The sequence below is a fragment of the Globicephala melas genome, chromosome 11 (genome assembly GCF_963455315.2).
Source record: "Globicephala melas chromosome 11, mGloMel1.2, whole genome shotgun sequence".
NCBI lineage: Eukaryota > Metazoa > Chordata > Mammalia > Artiodactyla > Delphinidae > Globicephala > Globicephala melas.
In genome coordinates this window covers 70,152,242-70,169,144 of record NC_083324.2, presented here as the reverse complement: position 1 = coordinate 70,169,144, position 16,903 = coordinate 70,152,242, and the positions used below count along the sequence as shown (strand labels likewise).

The 16,903-nt window shown below is 57.2% G+C and overlaps 1 protein-coding gene across 4 annotated transcripts in view; it reads left to right on the top strand.

The window, feature by feature from the left end:
* Positions 1–16,903, top strand: part of TFEB (transcription factor EB) — a 49,539-nt gene that overhangs the window by 12,429 nt on the left and 20,207 nt on the right. Inside the window, exon 1 of one of the 4 annotated variants that reach the window (XM_060308139.1) lies at positions 14,045–14,193. The exons of 1 other annotated variant lie outside the window; for it this stretch is intronic. The gene's annotated coding sequence lies outside the window, so the exon portion shown is untranslated. Of the gene's footprint in view, positions 1–14,044; positions 14,215–14,254; positions 14,366–16,903 lie in introns of those variants that run through there. 2 more of the 4 variants (XM_060308140.2, XM_060308142.2) reach the window with 2 other exon arrangements.

Below are 16,903 nucleotides of genomic sequence, written 5' to 3'. Positions count from 1 at the left end.
TGGCCTGTGGGTATCTTTTGAGCGGAGTCAGGGCTGGGGAAGCAGGTGGTGAAGGGAGGGGCTGGGGAGAGAGGGGATGGGATGGTGGAAAGCATGTGAAATCAGGAGAAGCAGACTGCCAGTCCCACCTCTGCGGAGCCGTGCAGCCCTGGGCAGTGTAACTACGCGCTCCCTGCTTCCTCTCCTCCTCTCCCGGGCTCGTCTGAGCCTCTGGTGAGAAGGTAATGGGCGTGATGCACTTAGCCCGGCGGCCAGGCTGCAGGAAATACGCACTGACGTCAAGACTGGGAGCAGACGCTGCCGGGCCAGCTGGGTTCAAGTCCTGGCCCTGCCGCTTTTGCAGCTCTGTGATCCTGGGGCCTCAGTCTCCTCTTCTGTAAAATGGAGATGACAGTTACAGTGCCCACCGTGTGGGTTCATTCTGAGGATTAAAAGACTTAATTCACGGAGAGCGCTCAGAACGGCACCTGGCGCAGGTTCACGTCGTACCTGCATGTGAGCATGTTTGTGCGCAAACAGCAAAACACCAGGTTCACGGGGATTATCTCTGATGGCGAGGATTTGAGTGGGGCCTGGGGATACTAATAAGAGCTCCTGTTTCCAGGCCTCACTCCACGTCAGATGCTGGGCCAAATGCTTGACCTGTACCAGCCCCTTGGACCCTCACACTCACCCTATGAGGTGGGCGCTGTCATCATCCCCATTTCACAGATGGGGACACGGAGGCACAGAGGCATCGCGTGACTTACCAGGGCAGTGCTGTCAGTGAGGAGAACAGCAGGATGGTCTGCCTTAGCCCTGCTGGACCTCCTCTGGGTTCGGCTGGAGGTGGGCGGGTGGAGAGGAGGGAGTAGGGTGTGTTGTGAGAGGGGTGAGGGCCCGCCTCACGGCCAGTCAGCTCCGGCCAGGAGCCCTGTCTTCTCTTTGTACAATTTCCAATAACATAGTCAACAAATATAAAGAATGACATTGATATAGGTAATGGCTTTTTCGTAGTGGGAGGGAATGGACTTCCTTGGGCAGAGCTCCCTGCCAGTGGGTGGACTTTCGAGAGGAGTTGAAGGCCACTCCCCTGGGGGGCAGGACGGGGCAGGATGGTCATGAACGTGGCTCCAGATTCAGGCAGCCTGGCTCTGACCCCTGCCCAAGCCGTTTACTCCGTGACCCTGGCCTCAGTTTCCTCACATGTAAAACTCCTCCCGGTCCCTTCCTCTTAAAGTGATCGTGAGGATGAAATGAGATCCCATAAGAGAATGCTTAGCACAGGCCTGGCCGGAGTCAGTGTCCGCCACATGGATGCCTCTCTTAGGCACCTGCTACACAGAGAGTCGTGCGCCAGGCAGGGAGCGGGGCTATGCAGATACCCTTGGAGGGCCCTTCTTTGAACTGTGGATCGGGGCAACTGATTGGACCCTAATCTGGCCATGAACTCAGCTTAGTGGGTCTCAATGAAAATGAAATGAAAAGGAAGTAATAAATTAAATGGAAAAGAATGATAGGAAACATCCAAGTGTATTATTGCACAGTACTGGTAAGTGTTGTTTTGTACAACTTTTTTGGAGTTTCATGTGCATGTGTACACGCACTCCGTGTGTGTGTGTGTGTGTGTGTGTGTCCTGGGTCAAACAAAATATACTTTTCTGTGAGTCATGGTCAAAATATTTGGGGCCACCGCCTGAGAGATGATCTCCCTCCCGTGCAGTGATGTTCATGGAGCACCTGCTCAGGGTGAGACACAGCTCCACATGTGGGAGGCAGACTGGGGGGTTGGGACCCAATTCTTAGCAAGGTGGCTTGGTGAGCGGGCCCGGTGGGGGTCAGCAGACACAGAGGGCAGGGGGTGGTTAGGGAGGGCTTCCTGGGTGATGACATGCATGGGGTGGGGACAGTGAGGGGAGGCGATGCCTGGGGTGAGTGTTTGACTTGGGGTCTGGAGATAGAGAGCCCCCCAGTGGGGGCTCCCTGTCAGTGGAGGGCTGCGGGGCCAGGCCTGGCCAGAGGTGAGGGTGAGAGTTGTCTCAAGGCACTGGGTGAGGGCTGTGCACGTTTTCCCTGGCTGGGGTGCGGTGGGGTAGAGGAGGACTCAGGTTTACTGATGTTCCGCCCACCCCAAGACTTGCAGACTCTGTGGTGATGGGTGGGACTCAGGGCTCAGATACTCTCCCTCCTCCCCTTGGCCCCTGGGAGTCTCCTGAGTCTTCTCCTCCTTTGTGCTGACCCGGCTGGCTCAGATGGGCCGGGCCTGGCCTGGGACCTGGCTCAGCCCTGTGCCCTGGTCCAGGAGCCAGAAGCCTTTCTATGACTTAGATCTCTGCCCGGGCTCAGTTGGGGTCTCCGTTTCTTCATCTCTAAAGTGGGCATACAAATCCCTGAGCAGCCAGCCGTCTGGGCGGTGATGCCCACCTTGTGACCTAACGGGGATGAGCTGGCTACAGGAAGTGTGGCGAGCTCTGGGTGGGTTGTAACTGTTGTCTCTAAGGCTGGGAGGGCTGGGGCAGGTCATGAGGATATCAGCTGCCTCGCTGGAGAGCCCCCCCCACCTCCCCACCCCGTGACCTGGGGCAAGGGTGGGGAGAGGCCTGTGACCCATGGTGAGCTGGGGATACCCCCGGCTCTGAGGGGGAGGTGGCCCATTAGGGGCCCCAGGGGATGAGACCCAGATTTGGCCTGGGTCTGGGAAACCCAACCTCCAGAGCCCCCACCTACATGGGGTACCCGAGGAGCCCCAGCTTGGAGGCCTGTGATGCCAGGTGGAGGGTCTGTGTCCTTGGACTTTTGGCAGAGGTCAATTTTCAGGAAGCTGTGGGTGGCTTTGAGGCTGCCAGACCCAGAGCCCAGAGGCTCAGGCATGAGCTCCCACAGGAGGATGTGGTATTGAATGAGAGGTCACGTATATCGAGTACCTACTGTATGCCAGGCACTTCTGTATATTTGCAAATTGAACCTTCACAGTAACCTCACGTGCAGGTCTTTTTATCATCCCGTTTTTAGGTGAGGAAACTGAGGCTCAGAATGGTCAGATCTCTCTCGCTGGCTAGTGAGTGGCAGAGCTGGGCCGACGGCATGAGTTCTGGATTCAGGCTGCCAGGGTTGAAAGCCAGACAGTAGCACTTGCCAGCTGTGCCACCTTGGACAAAAGCCCGAACCTCTTTGCGCATGCGTTTCTTGCTCTGTGAAATGGGTATAACCGCAGTGCCCTCCTCAAAGGGTTGTTGTGAGAATTCCATGAGATTATGGAGGTCAAGTGCTTGGTACATAGGACACCATCTCTCCTGTCTGTACCAGGGAACCATTGTGTGGCCCGGGGCCCATTCTCTGGTCTCCTTGGGTCCCAGTCTCCTCAGCTGTGTGACGCAGGGTACTGACCCCTTCCCTGCCCTTCTCAACAGAATTGCTGAGGATCAGATGGGATCAAAACCCCGGATGGGTCCTGGGGGAGGCCTTCACAGAACAGAAATGCTAGACTCTTCAGCCCCCAGAGCTACCAGGAATTTTTCAGGGTTTGGAGCTAACTGCAGGTCCCGATGTATTTTGTCTGGGCCTGCTTCAAGCTTTCATGTTTCCTGCTGGCCCGTGGAGGCATTTGAAGTGCTGACCCCAGATCTACTCCAGAGTTTCTCAAGAAGTGTTCTGTGGAAGGGTTCAGTGATGAAGCAGGAGTGGGAGAGTTGAAAAAAAAAAAAATGGATTTCTTTGCTACAGGACTTGTCAGAGCCTTTGATATGCTAATATTCTTTATGCACCTCCAGTGTGTGGTCATGGTATACTTCAGGATATTTCAAAGGCCTGGTGTTCAAAGCTCCATTTTCCAGATGGAGAAACTGAGACCTAGAGTGAAGCCTAGGAAATGATTTTCCCAGATCATGCAGTTATCGCTAACAGAGCTGTGACTAGAGTCCAGGGTTCCTGACTCCATGGCCCGTGCTCTGCCCGGGACACCGGCTTCTTGCTCTCCTTCAACGTGTGTGGTCTGCTCCCTTCCTGAAGGCTCCTCACCTTTTTCTGGCCCCTTCCCTCTGCCTCCCAGCAGCGTTAGAGGGTGTCCTGTTCCTTCTGGGTGTCGCTGGAAGAGCAGCATACGGGCTCCTGGGAGATGCTTCTGGGCTGGTAGATGGCAATAAGGCTTCATCCCAGCTGAGGGGCTCCTAGCAAGTTAATTCAGTTTTCTGAGCCTCGGTCTCTTCAACTGTAGAGTGATACTCATCACCTTGTCTCTCACCTGCAGGTACTGAGGGGTTCAGCTCTGCCACCTTGTGTGAATATGCTCTGTTAATCTTCAATTCGTGTCCAGATGTCCATGAGTCTAGCAATTCTGATCATTTCGGGGTGGGGGCGATGAGGGAAGAGCATGGAAGAAATGTGGGAGCCCCTGGCCGTGGGATCTGGCTTGGTTCTGACTCCCAAGTTCCGATTTGCTCCCCACATTTGATGTCTGCCCTTTAGTATATTGCTGGCCCTCTCTGGTCTCCGTTCCCCTGGTCACCTAGGAAGTGGGCTGGTCCGGCTGACACTAGGGACCCGTTTCACAGGGGAGGGGAGGGGAGCCGGGGGCATGGTTTCCCAGTGTCCTGTGGGGAGCTGGTGTCACAACTGGGAAGGAAACTCAAGTGTCTCCGTGCCTCAGTACGGCTCCGCCTCGAGCATGGTGGTCTCCAGAATCTGCCCGCTCCTCTGATCTCCCGGCCCCTTCAGGCAGGGAGTGTGTGCGGGCGTGCCCACATCTCTGTCCACTCAGCAGTTGGGGTATAAATATCCCAGGCTCTCTGCGGGCTGCGGGGGCGCTCCGGGTGCAAGGCTGGGGGGTGGGCCAGGCTGGCTTGGGAGGTGGGAGGTGGTGGTGCCTCCCTGGCAGTGTCCTCTCCCCGAGGGCTGTTTGCCCAGGTTATTCTTAGCACTGACTCATTATAGAGACTATTTTTAATCCTGTTTCTAAGCATTGCCAACATCTGGTGCAGACAGTACTGAAGGGGGTGGGGGTGGCAGGGCGACCCTTTGGGCATTGCTGGGGACCAGAGCCTCTGGCAGGACAGCAAGGGCAGAGTCTTCTGCTTCCTGCACCTGCCACTGCTTAAAACTGGGCATGCAGTAGGCGTCCTATTTGTGCTTGAATGCTGTTGGCTCCCCCACGACCTCATCCTTCCAGCGCCTGTCGGTGGAGGTGGGGAGGTGGGCTGGGGGTTACCATCCCGCCGGAGAGCATGAGCTGATGGTGCTCATCGGGTGGGCTTTCCCACGTCCATCCCTCAGGGATTCACTCGGCCTCTGACCCCTGAAGAGAAGGGCCTCCTCGGAGCAGGAGGGCAAGCCCCAAGCTGGGGCACTTGTTACAGCCACTGCTATGGGAGGAGCCGGCAGACATTACAGGGAAGGAGGGTGCTCAGTGGTGAGTGTGCAGGCTCCAGGGCCAGACTGCCTGGGCTCAAGTCCTGGCTTTGCTGCTTCCTAGCTGTGTGACGTTGGGCAAGTCATCAACCTCTCTGCGCCTCAGTTTCCTCATCTGTGAAGTTGGGGTGGGAGTAGAGTGTTGTAAGGATTCAGTAAAATAATAATGTACCAAGTGCCTACCTAGTAAGTGCTGTATAGTAGGGAGCTGGTGGTATTGTCATTATTGCTATTGTTATTGTTACTAGTGAGAAGCTCTGTGTGTGCCCTGAGTTGGGGAGGAGGCGTCTGGGCTGTTCTCTGAGTGAGGTGGAGCTTGGCATGGGGCTCAAAGGGAGTGGTTGTACACAGGCATCATGATGGGGCGATTTCTGCCAGCCTTCCCTGAGGGGTCAAGGGCACACAGGTGGGTTGGAGTGTGGGCTTTGCCCTTCACAGTTCGGGTGAGTCACTTTTCTTTCTTTTCTTCTTTTTTTTTTTTAATATTCTTTTCCATTATGGTTTATCACAGGACATTGAATATAGTTTCCTGTGCTATACAGTAGGACCTTGTTATTTATCCGTCCTATATGTAATAGTTTACGTCTGCTAAGCCAAAACTCCCAACCCATCCCTCCCCCACACCCCTCCCCCTTGGCAACCACAAGTCTGTTCTCTGTGTCTGTGAGTCTGTTTCTGTTTCGCAGATAGGTTCATCTGTGCCATATTTTAGATTCCACATATAAGTGATATCATATGGTATTTGCCTTTCTCTTTCTGATTTACTTCACTTAGTGTGATAATCTCTAGTTGCATCCATGTTGCTGCAAATGGCATTATTTTGTTCTTTTTTATGGCTGAGTAGTATTCCATTACATATATGTACCACAGCTTCTTTATCCATTCATCTGTCAGGGGATATTTAGGTTGTCTCCATGTCTTGGCTGTTGTGAACAGTGCTGCTTTGAACCTGGGGGTGCGTGTATCTTTTTGAATTACAGTTTTGTCTGGATACATGCTCAGGAGTGGGGTGGCTGGATCCTATGGTAATTCTGTTTTTAGTTTTCTGAGGAACTTCTACACTGTTTTCCATAGTGGCTGCACCAACTTACATTCCCACCCACTCACTTAGCTCTTCTGAACGTCCATTTCTTTACCTTCATGACAGAGATGATACTACATAGGCCATAGAGTTATGGTGGAAAATAAAGCATTTGATGTTCGTGGAGCATTTTACCCAGTGCTGGGCACACGGTAGGACCTGAATCCATGAGACTTTCTTCCGTTTGTTTTTTGCTGTGTCCCTTTCCCATGTGACACATAGGGTGCCCTGGGTCTGGAAGGTTTGGACGGCGGGGGCGGGGGTCCTAGCTCTCAGTGAGCTATGTGAACACTCATAGCTTCCCCTGGTCTTCTGTAACACCAAGAGGCCAGAGAAAACTCTGGTTTTCAGACCCTTTCTCAGAACCCCTGTGGGTGCCTCGGGGAAGGACTAGGAGAACAGGGTGGTGGGGGGAGAGGCCCCCAGTTGGAGGCCAGGTGGTCTGGCCCTTCCCCCTCCCCACAAAGCTGCTTCATTCTCATGTTTTACTATCAAGTTTCCAGGTAAAATTTGTCTGAAAATGGGGTTCTGCTGTTGAAAACAGCCTGGGAATCTCTGGTGGGTGACTTCCCAGGCTCCTGTCGTCGGACGTCTGTGCCCTCCGACGTGGCAGTGACTCTGGGAGGTGACCTGTGCGTGGGCACTGTTGCCCAGAGGGTGCTGGCACTCCCCGAGGGGCGTGGGGGCAGGGAGGGGGCTTCCAGGCTGCTCCTGGGGGAGAGGTTTGAGCGCTGCCCTGGCCTCGCTGACTGTGGGACGTGGGTGCCCTGAAGACATACTCAGCCCCACAAGCAAAATCTCACAGGCAGGAGCGAGGGCTGAGATTGGGCAGAAAGGCGTGTGCCACAGTGCAGGTGCATTTGTAGTGAATGCTCAAGAAATATTTGAAAGGAATGAATGAAGGGGCACCAGCACCGCATCCCAGGGCAGCGGTACCTCTGAGAGGGTGGCAGATCCCCACTCTTCCCCTTCCTCCTTGCCCTCCACTCCCCCTTCCCTTTCTTCTGCTTTGCTTGACCAGCCTTAAGCTACCCCAGCCCTGGGGGCAGGCTCGGCCTCGCTCATAAGCTTCAGCAAAGACACTTCCTCAGCCTGAGCCTCACTTCGTTCATCAGTGAAATGAGGATGATGGGCTTGGCTTGGGAGGCCTGCTCCGGTGTCGTGACCTCTGTTCTCAGGGCAGGTCACATGCACACCGGGGGAAGGCCAGCCCCCATCACCAGGCAGGGCCCTTGGGTTCCAAGATGAGGCTGGGGATGCCGCGGGGCTCCGACTGGGGCCTCCCACTGGGGCCTCCAGGGTGCGATGTGCCTGGGCCATGGCTGGGGTGGGGATGTGGGGGGCTGTGGGTGTGAGAGGAAGGGTGGGCAACCTACCATGTCCGCTGGGCCGGGGCCGCCACCGTGACTTTTGTGTGTGACCCTCTGCGAGTGTGGGTGGCCGCCAAATAGGGACACATTTGTGTCCTTGTGAGTGGGTGTGAAAGGGTGTGTGAATCCAGCCGGCCAGGGAGCGAGGGCACTTATCTCCTGTTGCTGGGAGCTTCCTGGGCTCTGAAGAGAATGGAAAGTGATTCATGCAAAGGGGCCCCTCCCCAGTTCCCCACTTTAGCCACGACCTGAGGTATAGGGTGGCCTGGCTTCCTCCTTTGCCCCCACTCACCAGAGGCCCATGGCCCCCTCCTCCTTCACCTCAGACCCTGTATCTCACTCTGGGGTAGGGGGCTGCCCGGACCTGCAGTCTGACCCTCCTCTCAGTGGCATTTGGGGCGGGGGCGTGGTCCATGCCTGCAGCTCTAGAAGGCAGTGCGCCCCCAAGCCCGGCACAGCTAAGCCCCTGCGGCAGAAGAAGTGGCCTTCAGAGGCCCAGCCTGGGACGCCGTGGTCACCACCCCACACCAGCCGAGTGGTTTTCCAGCCAGAGGAGACCTGCGGGGAGGGGTGAGGAGAGGCTCCACCTGCCCACCGTCTCCCCGGCTCCGGCCATCCTGGCTGCAGCCACTGCCTGTGACTCATTCCCCCGGGGACTGAGCCGGCTCCTCTCCTGGGGCACCGGCCCAGGCTCAGAAAGTTGGGGAGGGAGGAGTGAGGCCCTCTGCGCGGGGAGGGGTCGCAGCAGACCTCTCTGGTGTCCTCTGGCCTCTGCAGACTTCACCTTCCCTTTGCCGCAGCCCCAGATTACATAATGGGGCCCAAATGCCTCACAAGTGAGCGGCCCAGCCTGGCAGCTGGACTCAGGAGTCCCTATTCCCCAGTGCCCGCCACCAGCGCACGTCCCCATTCCAGTGCCCGGCTCGCTGGGGGAGTGGGTGGTGCCTCCCACAACCCCCCCCCCACTGTGAGGGGGGGCGCTGGGCAGCCTGGGAGGGGGTGGGGAGGCCCTCTCCAGGGAAATGAATTCCTGGCCTGGCCCCAGATGCCGGCCTGCCCAGCTCTGCTCCGGGCTAACGCTGGGTGCACACACAGCCCCATTGTACGCCTGGGCCCTGTGCCCGCCATGGGCCTGGCACCAGCTCCATCAACAGCAGTGGCTCCGTCAGCTCCTCAGCACCCCCTGCCAGGGCCCGAGCCACTGGGCCCCCGGGGAGGAGGAGGGAGGGCTGGCGATTAGGCTGTGAGTGAGGGTGCCCCGAGCTGAGGCGCCCTGAGGAGCCAAAGGCATACATTTGTTTCTTTGTCAACTGTGGATACAGGGCAGGGAGCACTGTCCCCCATTCACATGGGGCATCAAGACCCCGAGAGGCTGCAGTAGCCTGCCCAAGGGCACACAGCTAGCAAGGGATGGAGCCGGGGTTCGAGCTCAGGCAACCTTGGTCCAGAGTCTTTTCTGCACCCCTTACTGTGCTACATACCCAGTCTCCAGGTCAGGGCTGGGGGAAAGGCAGTGATCCTTCTTTCCCCAGACCAACGTTGAGGAGCTAGGCAGGCTACTTTCTGGAAAGTACATGTCCCCAGGGTGGAAGGGGACCCTGGAATAGTAGGGTCTGGAGCCGTGTGCTCGTGAGAAGCGTGGTGGTTTTCAAGGATGATACTGGTGGCTGGACAGGCAGAGCAAGTCTCCAGAGTCGGAAGGCGGCTCTGTGCCTCAGTTTCCCTGCCCCACCGGCACTGAACATCCCCTGTGCTTCTTGGCAGGGCGTAAGAATGTAGAGGTGAGGTGTGGCCAGGGCTGAGACCTGGACCCTCATCTCCTTTTCCTATGCTCCATAGGCTGGCTGGGAAGTTCCCTTTTCCCAACCTAGACCAAGGCCTCCTGTTGCTTCTATTCTTAGAGTCTGTCCTGAGCTGCCCCATCTCCTCAGGTTTCCCAGCCTGAAGGGGCCTCTGAGGCCAGAGAACCTGCCAAGGGGGCAGCCTAGCTCTAGGCTGCGAGGGGGTCCCATCTCTGCCTAGCGCCCAGGCCCCTCAGGCCAGGCTGGAGGGTGCCCAGAATCAACTTCCATGGGTCTCAGCTTATCCACTCATGACCTCCGACCCCATGGGTTTGGGCAGAGCTGAAGCGCCTCCCTTCTTCTCGGCCCAGCCTCCTTGTCCCCTGCCCATCGCGGGCACGAGGCCTGGCTCCCCCTTGGTGACACCTCAGCCCTCTCAGCAAATGGACAGGGCAGTTTGCAGGGACCACACGGTTGTGCAGTGCCAGGGCTGGGCCTTGGGGACAGGTGGGGAAGAGAGAGGCTGGAAAGGGACACCAAGGCCAGCTCCCTTCTCACCCCACTCTGGAGTCTTGTCTGCTTTCCCAGTCTGCTTGGGCTCAGCTTACTCTGATTATGCTGTCCCCCAAGACAGCCAACACATCTTCATCCAAGGCCACAGCAGGGCACGTCAAACCCAGAAGGGCCATGTCTGAGTGCCTTCTCCCTGGGAGATGCCAAGAAAGAGAACGCCTGGGGACGGCCCTCAGGGAGTTTCTACTACAGCTGAGAAAACTAGGCAGAGTAACTTCTCTGTGCCTCAGTTTCTCATTTATAAAATGGGTACACTAATATTTCCTACTTCCCAGTGTTGTTGAGAAGGGCAGATGAATTAAGACATGGCAAATCCCTTAGGAACAGTTCTTGACAAATGGTAAGTGCTCAGTTCAGGTTTATTGGTAGTAGTCATAGTGGTAGTAGTCATTCTAGTAGAAGAAGTACAATATATGATGTCAGGTAATGCTGTTTTTTCCAAACTAGGTTGTGCGTACCGGTGAGGACAGGGACTGTCTTACTCATCTCTGTATCTTGGCGTCGTCGGGCACAGAGCCTGGCTTGGAGCAGATTAAGTAATTGTTTTCAAATGGTTATCAGAGGACGGTAGAGTCAGGGTGGGCTGCCTGGAAGAGGTGGCCCTAGAGTAGGGCTTCCTGAGATGCACAGGCATTAGACAATCTGTGGATGGAGGATGGGGCAGGGGGTACATCTGGAGGCGTCGATTGTGTTGGGGAGAGAGTGAGAAAACCCCCTGAGCCCAGGACTTGGTGAGGACAGGGGGATCCTGGATGCCTTAAAGGCCCATCTAGGGAGTTACGACTTTATCTGGTGGACAGTGGGGAGCCACTGGGGGTGATGAAGCAGGGGGATGACCTTTCTTTGTTGCTTAGTCCATTTTGTTTTGTCCAAGTGTTCTTCACTTCTCCAAAGACAATAAACCCTCTCTCTGCTCTTCAGTCCCTTCTCTCCAATCCCTATGCACCCCCAGCCCACATATCCACGCTCCGTTCTTGGCCTTCTCTGCTCAGCTGTACCGGCCTGCTCCCCCTGCCTGCTCTTGTCCCCTTCCTCTCCCTGGCCCCTGACCCATCTTCCCTGGGATTGGGGTTGGCTGGACTTGGACTTGAGGGGAGAGGGATACAGGCATGGTGTGACCACATGGTGGGAACCCGTGTGATGGTGACCAAGCCAGGACACCCTGTTCTGACATAGCCCGCTACCCGCTTCAGGGAATGACCCACCCCCACCCCCAGCCAATAGTGTGGCTAAGGCTCCTTAGGAAGAATTTACGTAGCATTTGTCCACCTGATGAATGGAGATACAGATTTCTCTAACAGATAAATTAGAGAGTGATGGGCCTTCATTTTCCTGTTATTAAATTTAGCCTAAAAGGATATTGAACTGCATGGGAACCAGACTGCAGAAAACTACTGTGTCTCTTCTGTCTCCTGTCAAACATCCATCCATGTATCTATCCATTATATCCATCCATCCATCCATCCATCCATCACTTCATGCATTATGTCCATCCATGCATCCATCCATCCATCCATCTGTCCATCATATCCATCCGTCTATCCATCCATCATACCCATTCATCCATCTGTCTGTCCGTCACTTCATTTATTATATTCATCCATGCATCCATCCATGCATCTACCAGATATTTACTGAGCACCAAATTAGATGCTTTACGTTTAATCCTTATAGAAACTCTCCAAGATGGACACTAGCGTCATTTTGTACCTGAGGATACTAGGATGCTGTGAGTTAAGTAAGTTGCTGAAGGTTACGCAGCCAGTAAGTGATCTGGGATTCAGCTCTACCTGCTTCAAAACACATGTTCATAGTGTGGGATCAGATGGCCTCCCTGGGTGTCCCCAGGGCCTCGTTCTGAGCGTGGAACATAACAGCTTTGCTATTGAATGAACGGACGGGCACGCTCAGGTTCTGGAATGCTGGAGTTCCATAGTTCCATCCTAGGAGCAGCCTGGGGTGGGAGGCTATTCTGGGCTTCCAGTTGTACTGGCATTTGCTACTGGTAACCTAGTGTTGCCATTGCTGCCCCTGTAGTGGAGGCTTCTTGATCACGTCACTTGCAACCCAGCACGTGCCTGTTTCTTCTCTTCATCAGGCTAGCTCTGCTTCTGAGGGCAGTCCTGTCTTCCACAGGTAGGAAAGTTCTAGGTATGTGCTTGGCCACTGCATTCAGCCCCACCAGTCTCCCCCAGCGACTGGGCTCTTGGGCACCTGTCTCCCAGTTTGTCCATAGGACACCCAGCCCCCATTTTACTCTGCCCCCTTTATCGGCCTTTCTTTCTAAGCTGTGGAGTTAGCTGCACAATTTCAGGTTGAAACTGCCTCCTCGGGCCCCATTGGCCGAGACAGGGCTGTGAGTGCAGGCAGTCTACTTGGGAAGTGACCCCAGGAAGCATGGCTAGTGGAGCAGGCTGAGTGAGACACAGAGGGGAAGGAAGCCAGTGAGACGTGTGTTCGGGAGCAGGTGACCGCTGTGGGCACCAGGCTGTCTCAGTGCGGATCTCTGGAGAACGTGCTTTAGAGCTTCCCAGCCGCGGGATGGGTGAGGGAATTGGGGGTTTATTACTGGCTCCCCCTGGTCTTTGGCCGGGGGAGGGCGGGTGCCGCCTCCATTGGCTCTGGCACAGATGCGTGCAGGTGCTAGCAGTCGGAGGTGCTCAGGTGGGCAGGAGGGACTGGGAGTGTCCAGGGGCCCTGACAGCCTCTGCCGCGCTCACCGAACCCAGGTGTGGTGGCCCGGCCAGTCCCTTGGAGTGTGCCTCTGGCCAAACCCCCTTCCTACAGCCCTCCTCTCTCCATGCCCACGAAGCTGCCACTCCACCCCACGCCCGCCACTCTACCCCAGGCAGACCCTTCCCACTGGGGCCAGTCACCGGTACCACATTCATTACATTCAGCAGATACTTAAGGAGCACCTACTATGTGCCGGGTGCCACCATAAGAGGAGGAAGCTGCCAGGATCCCTCTAGATGCTCACAGCAGAGGAAAGGGATCCAGCGTGAAGGAGGTCCTTCCCATTGGTCCGCCAGACGCGGCAGCCCTTTCCGCCCATCTCTGAGCTCTACGTTCTCTCCTAGAGGGCGGGGCCAACAGGCTGGGGGCGGGGCCGACAGACTGGGTGGCCACAGAGCTTGGGCCACCTTTGAGTCACCTCCCGGCTCTGTCGAGACTGTGATTGTAGCGGTTTTTCTGACTTCCTTTTCCTTTCTCTCGCTGCCCCTGCCTCTTCCCTCATGGGGCCACTAGCCCCATGGCTGCCACGTGGCTGCCTTCTTCAGTCGGGAACTGAGCCTTCTAGCGCCCTCCCTCCGAGCTCTATGGGGAACAGGATGCAATTCACGGTGCAATGGCAGGGGGAAGGGGGGGTGAGTTTATTCATGGGCACCCTTCTTTGTCCCTGGTGAAAGCCCTGCCTGGTGCCTGCTTCCTGAAGAGGGGCCTCCTCCTTCTTGACTCCTGCCCCCACCCCTCAGACTGCACTCCCACTACTTTCTCCTGCCTTGTAGGGCCCCGGGAGGGGGCAGAGTTAAGAAAGGGAGGTGGTGTGTAGGTAAGGCCGCCTGCTGTAGGGGCAGGGGAGGGCAGGCAACAGGGCTGGGGCAGGTGCCGGGCCTGGCGGGAGCACACACAACACATGCTCCAAACTCCGTATTGGGCCACAGGCAGGACTGCCAAGTCCCAGTCCCTTTGACTCATCTCTCCAGCCGCCACCCACAGACTTTCCCCTTGATGTTTTCGCTTCCAAACCAGGTTTGGTCAGGGCGCGTGTGCCAGGGCGGCGGGGGCAGGAGTGTGTTGGCCTGGGCTGGCCGAGCTCATTCCCTCTGACATTCTCCTCCTACTTACCCGTGGCATCTGTTTCCCACCCCGTGGGCAGGGCCAGCGCTGGCAGAGCAAACGTCAGTCGTGTACCTGCCCCACTTGGATAGAAAGATGGCTGTACTTATTCGGGGCAGGCGTGTCGGTGTGAGGGCTGGGAGGACATCGGAGACATTCGCGCGAGGTCAGAAAGGGGGCGCTTACGGTGAGGGGTGAGGCTTTCGCTTTGTCTCAGGACGGAGCTTAAGCATCTTTGACCGGGGGAGGAGGAGAAGTTGCAGCTGCAGCTCGGCTGCCCGAGTCTTACCCCCATGGGGGAAGCTGGGGAGACAGAAGGACACAGGTTGGGGGAGACGGTGAGTGGGGAGAGCAGAGTGACTGATGCTCCTCCCCCACCCAACACCCACAAAAGCCAGGGCACTGGGTTCCTCTCCCTGCCCGGCAAAGGGCAAGCGCTTCTTGTGGCGTTTCAGGACAGCAAAAGGGGTGGGTGGGCCGCTGTGTGCGGTTTGAGAGTGAGACCACCGTAGGGTGCATCTCATACCTGTGTGTGTTGGGGGGGCTGGATGGGGCAGGTGGAGGCGGCTCCCTCACTCCAGGTGCCTGGGGTGGGGGGACATTGCTGTACAAGGTCATTTCTTTTGTTGGGGGGAGAGGTCTCCTCTGACTTCCAGAGGGAGATGGGGTAGAGGTGTCAGCCGGGTACCCGGGCAGGGCAACCGAGAAGCTGAGTTCTGGGTCTGGGGCGGCTGCCACTGGGGAAGTCCTGGGCTGAGCGAGGGCTAGGCAAGGACCCAGGCAAGGGACCCCTGGATTTTGTGCCCCAACGGACCATTCCCAGAAGCCCAGCTCACACCGGGCTGGGGCTGGGGAGGAGGCCCAGCCACCGGGTGGGTGCGGGTAGCAAGGGGAGTCAGTCTGTGATTGTCCAGTGGCCCCTGCCTGCTCCGGCTGCCCTGTCCTGCCCCCACCGGGCATGAGTCAGACCGAAAGCAGAAGCTGGCAGACATTGCGCAGGGTGAAGTGAGGCAGAACCAGCAGTGCTATTTTGGAACCTGGTTAATTCCCCCTTCTGTCCCCCAGCGCTCATCACTCAGGGCTCCCCCCACCTCCTTGTCACCAGCTCTTTGCCTTCCTCGAGGGGACTGTTGGGGCGAGACTTGATGTCCCCTGGCACATATGTCGGGGGGTGGGTGTGTTGCTTAAAGCTCCTCTGCTTGCTGGACCCCTCCTGCCTGGCCAAGATTTGCTGGCTTCTCTGGAACCGGCCTTCTGGGGTGTTGGGAGGGCAGGGTGCCCCCTCCTGGTGGGAGCTAGCAGACCGGGTGAAGGATGGTCGGTGGCTGCCCCTCCTCCGCTGCTCTCAGGCCAGCTGTCAGCTGCCTCTCCCAGGGCTGTGAGCTGACAAGGGCTTCAGGTGGGAGCCTCTCCCGGCAGTGACTCTTACAGGTTTGGGAGGGATTTCCAGACCCGGAGGGGAGGTATTTTGGGGCCAAGGGCCTTTCCAGAACCCGTGACATCACGCACCCTGCAGCAGCCCCCACTGACCCCCTAGTCAATCGTTCTTTCTTGGGCATCTAGGCCTGCTTGAGGCCCCACATTTTAGGATTTCTTTGGAGCCCGTGTGAGCCTGGGGGCCCCTGGCCGTCCAGCCCGCGGAGGTGACAGAGGTCAGTGGGTGTGTGTTTCTGAGCTGAAGATGAGGGTGTATAGGTGAGAGTGTTACCCACCCGTGGGCCGGGGGGATGGGGGTCCCTGCCACTCCTGAAGCTGTGTGGTCAGGGAGAGGGTGGGCTTTGCTATGCTCGCGTGATTGTGTGCGTGGGAGATGGGTGCGGCCTCTATCCGCAGTGTGTTGCCGCCTCTCGGGGGGGCCCTGAGGTCAGCGCTCCACCCGGCTATTTACCCCCCAGCAACCTGGGGTGGTGGGTTTCATGCACTGGGGCGGGGGACTGTCAGCAGGCATGTTGCAGGTGACCAATTAGAATGTGGGTCCCTCTTAAGCTCAGGTGAGCAGGACTTGGGTTTCTTGTCACTCAGCTGGGTTTGGGGCTTAGGCGGGGTGGGGAGGGGCAGAGCAGTGTTGGGGGAAGAGTGGTCTCCCAGGCCCGCTGCAGGGCCCCAGAGTCTCCCACGCCTCACGCACAGCGTGCAGACACAGCCTGTCCTCGAGGTTGTCTGCTCTCTGCTGGAGCTGTTCTCTGGGCAGCTGAGTCCTGGGGTGGTGTGTGTGTGTGTAGGAGATGCTTGAGCGTGTGTGAGTAGGTGTGTCTCACACGGCCTGTCTGGGTTGCTTTCCCACTGGGAACCATATCAGCTTCCAGTCAGTTCCTGCAGACTGTTGCCCCTCCTGCCCGAGCCAGAGCCCCAGCACCGAGTAAGCCCGAGTCCGGAGATGGCCTGGGGCCCTGCATTCCCGCCTCCACCTTGGCTCCTAGGCCTGCCTGAGAGTTTGGGTTGTCTGCTCAGGTTCACTGTGCTGCTCAGAAGGCCTGTGCCTGTCCCTTCAAGGATCTCTCTCCACCTCCCAGCTCTCCCCGCCCACCTGTCACACCTGGAGCCAGCCCGTGATCGAGCCCCCAGGAGGCAGCAAGTCAAGTGACTTTAACGTGCCCACAGATGTCCTAGGAGCCCACGTTAAAGTGCAGATTCGGACTCAGTAGGTCTCGGCTGGGGCCTGAGCGTCTGCATTTCTAACCAGCTCTCGGGGATGTGATGCCTGTGGCTCTTGCTTTGAGTGGTGAAGGCTTAAATGGCCCTCTTCCATCCAAACTCCATCCGGATGGACTCTGCTCATCCGGCCAGGGAACTAACCCTCAGGGGCCACCCGCTAGGTGCACTTCAGCTCCTTTGATCCCCTCACCTATTCTGAAGGAGGTGGCATTACTGCCATC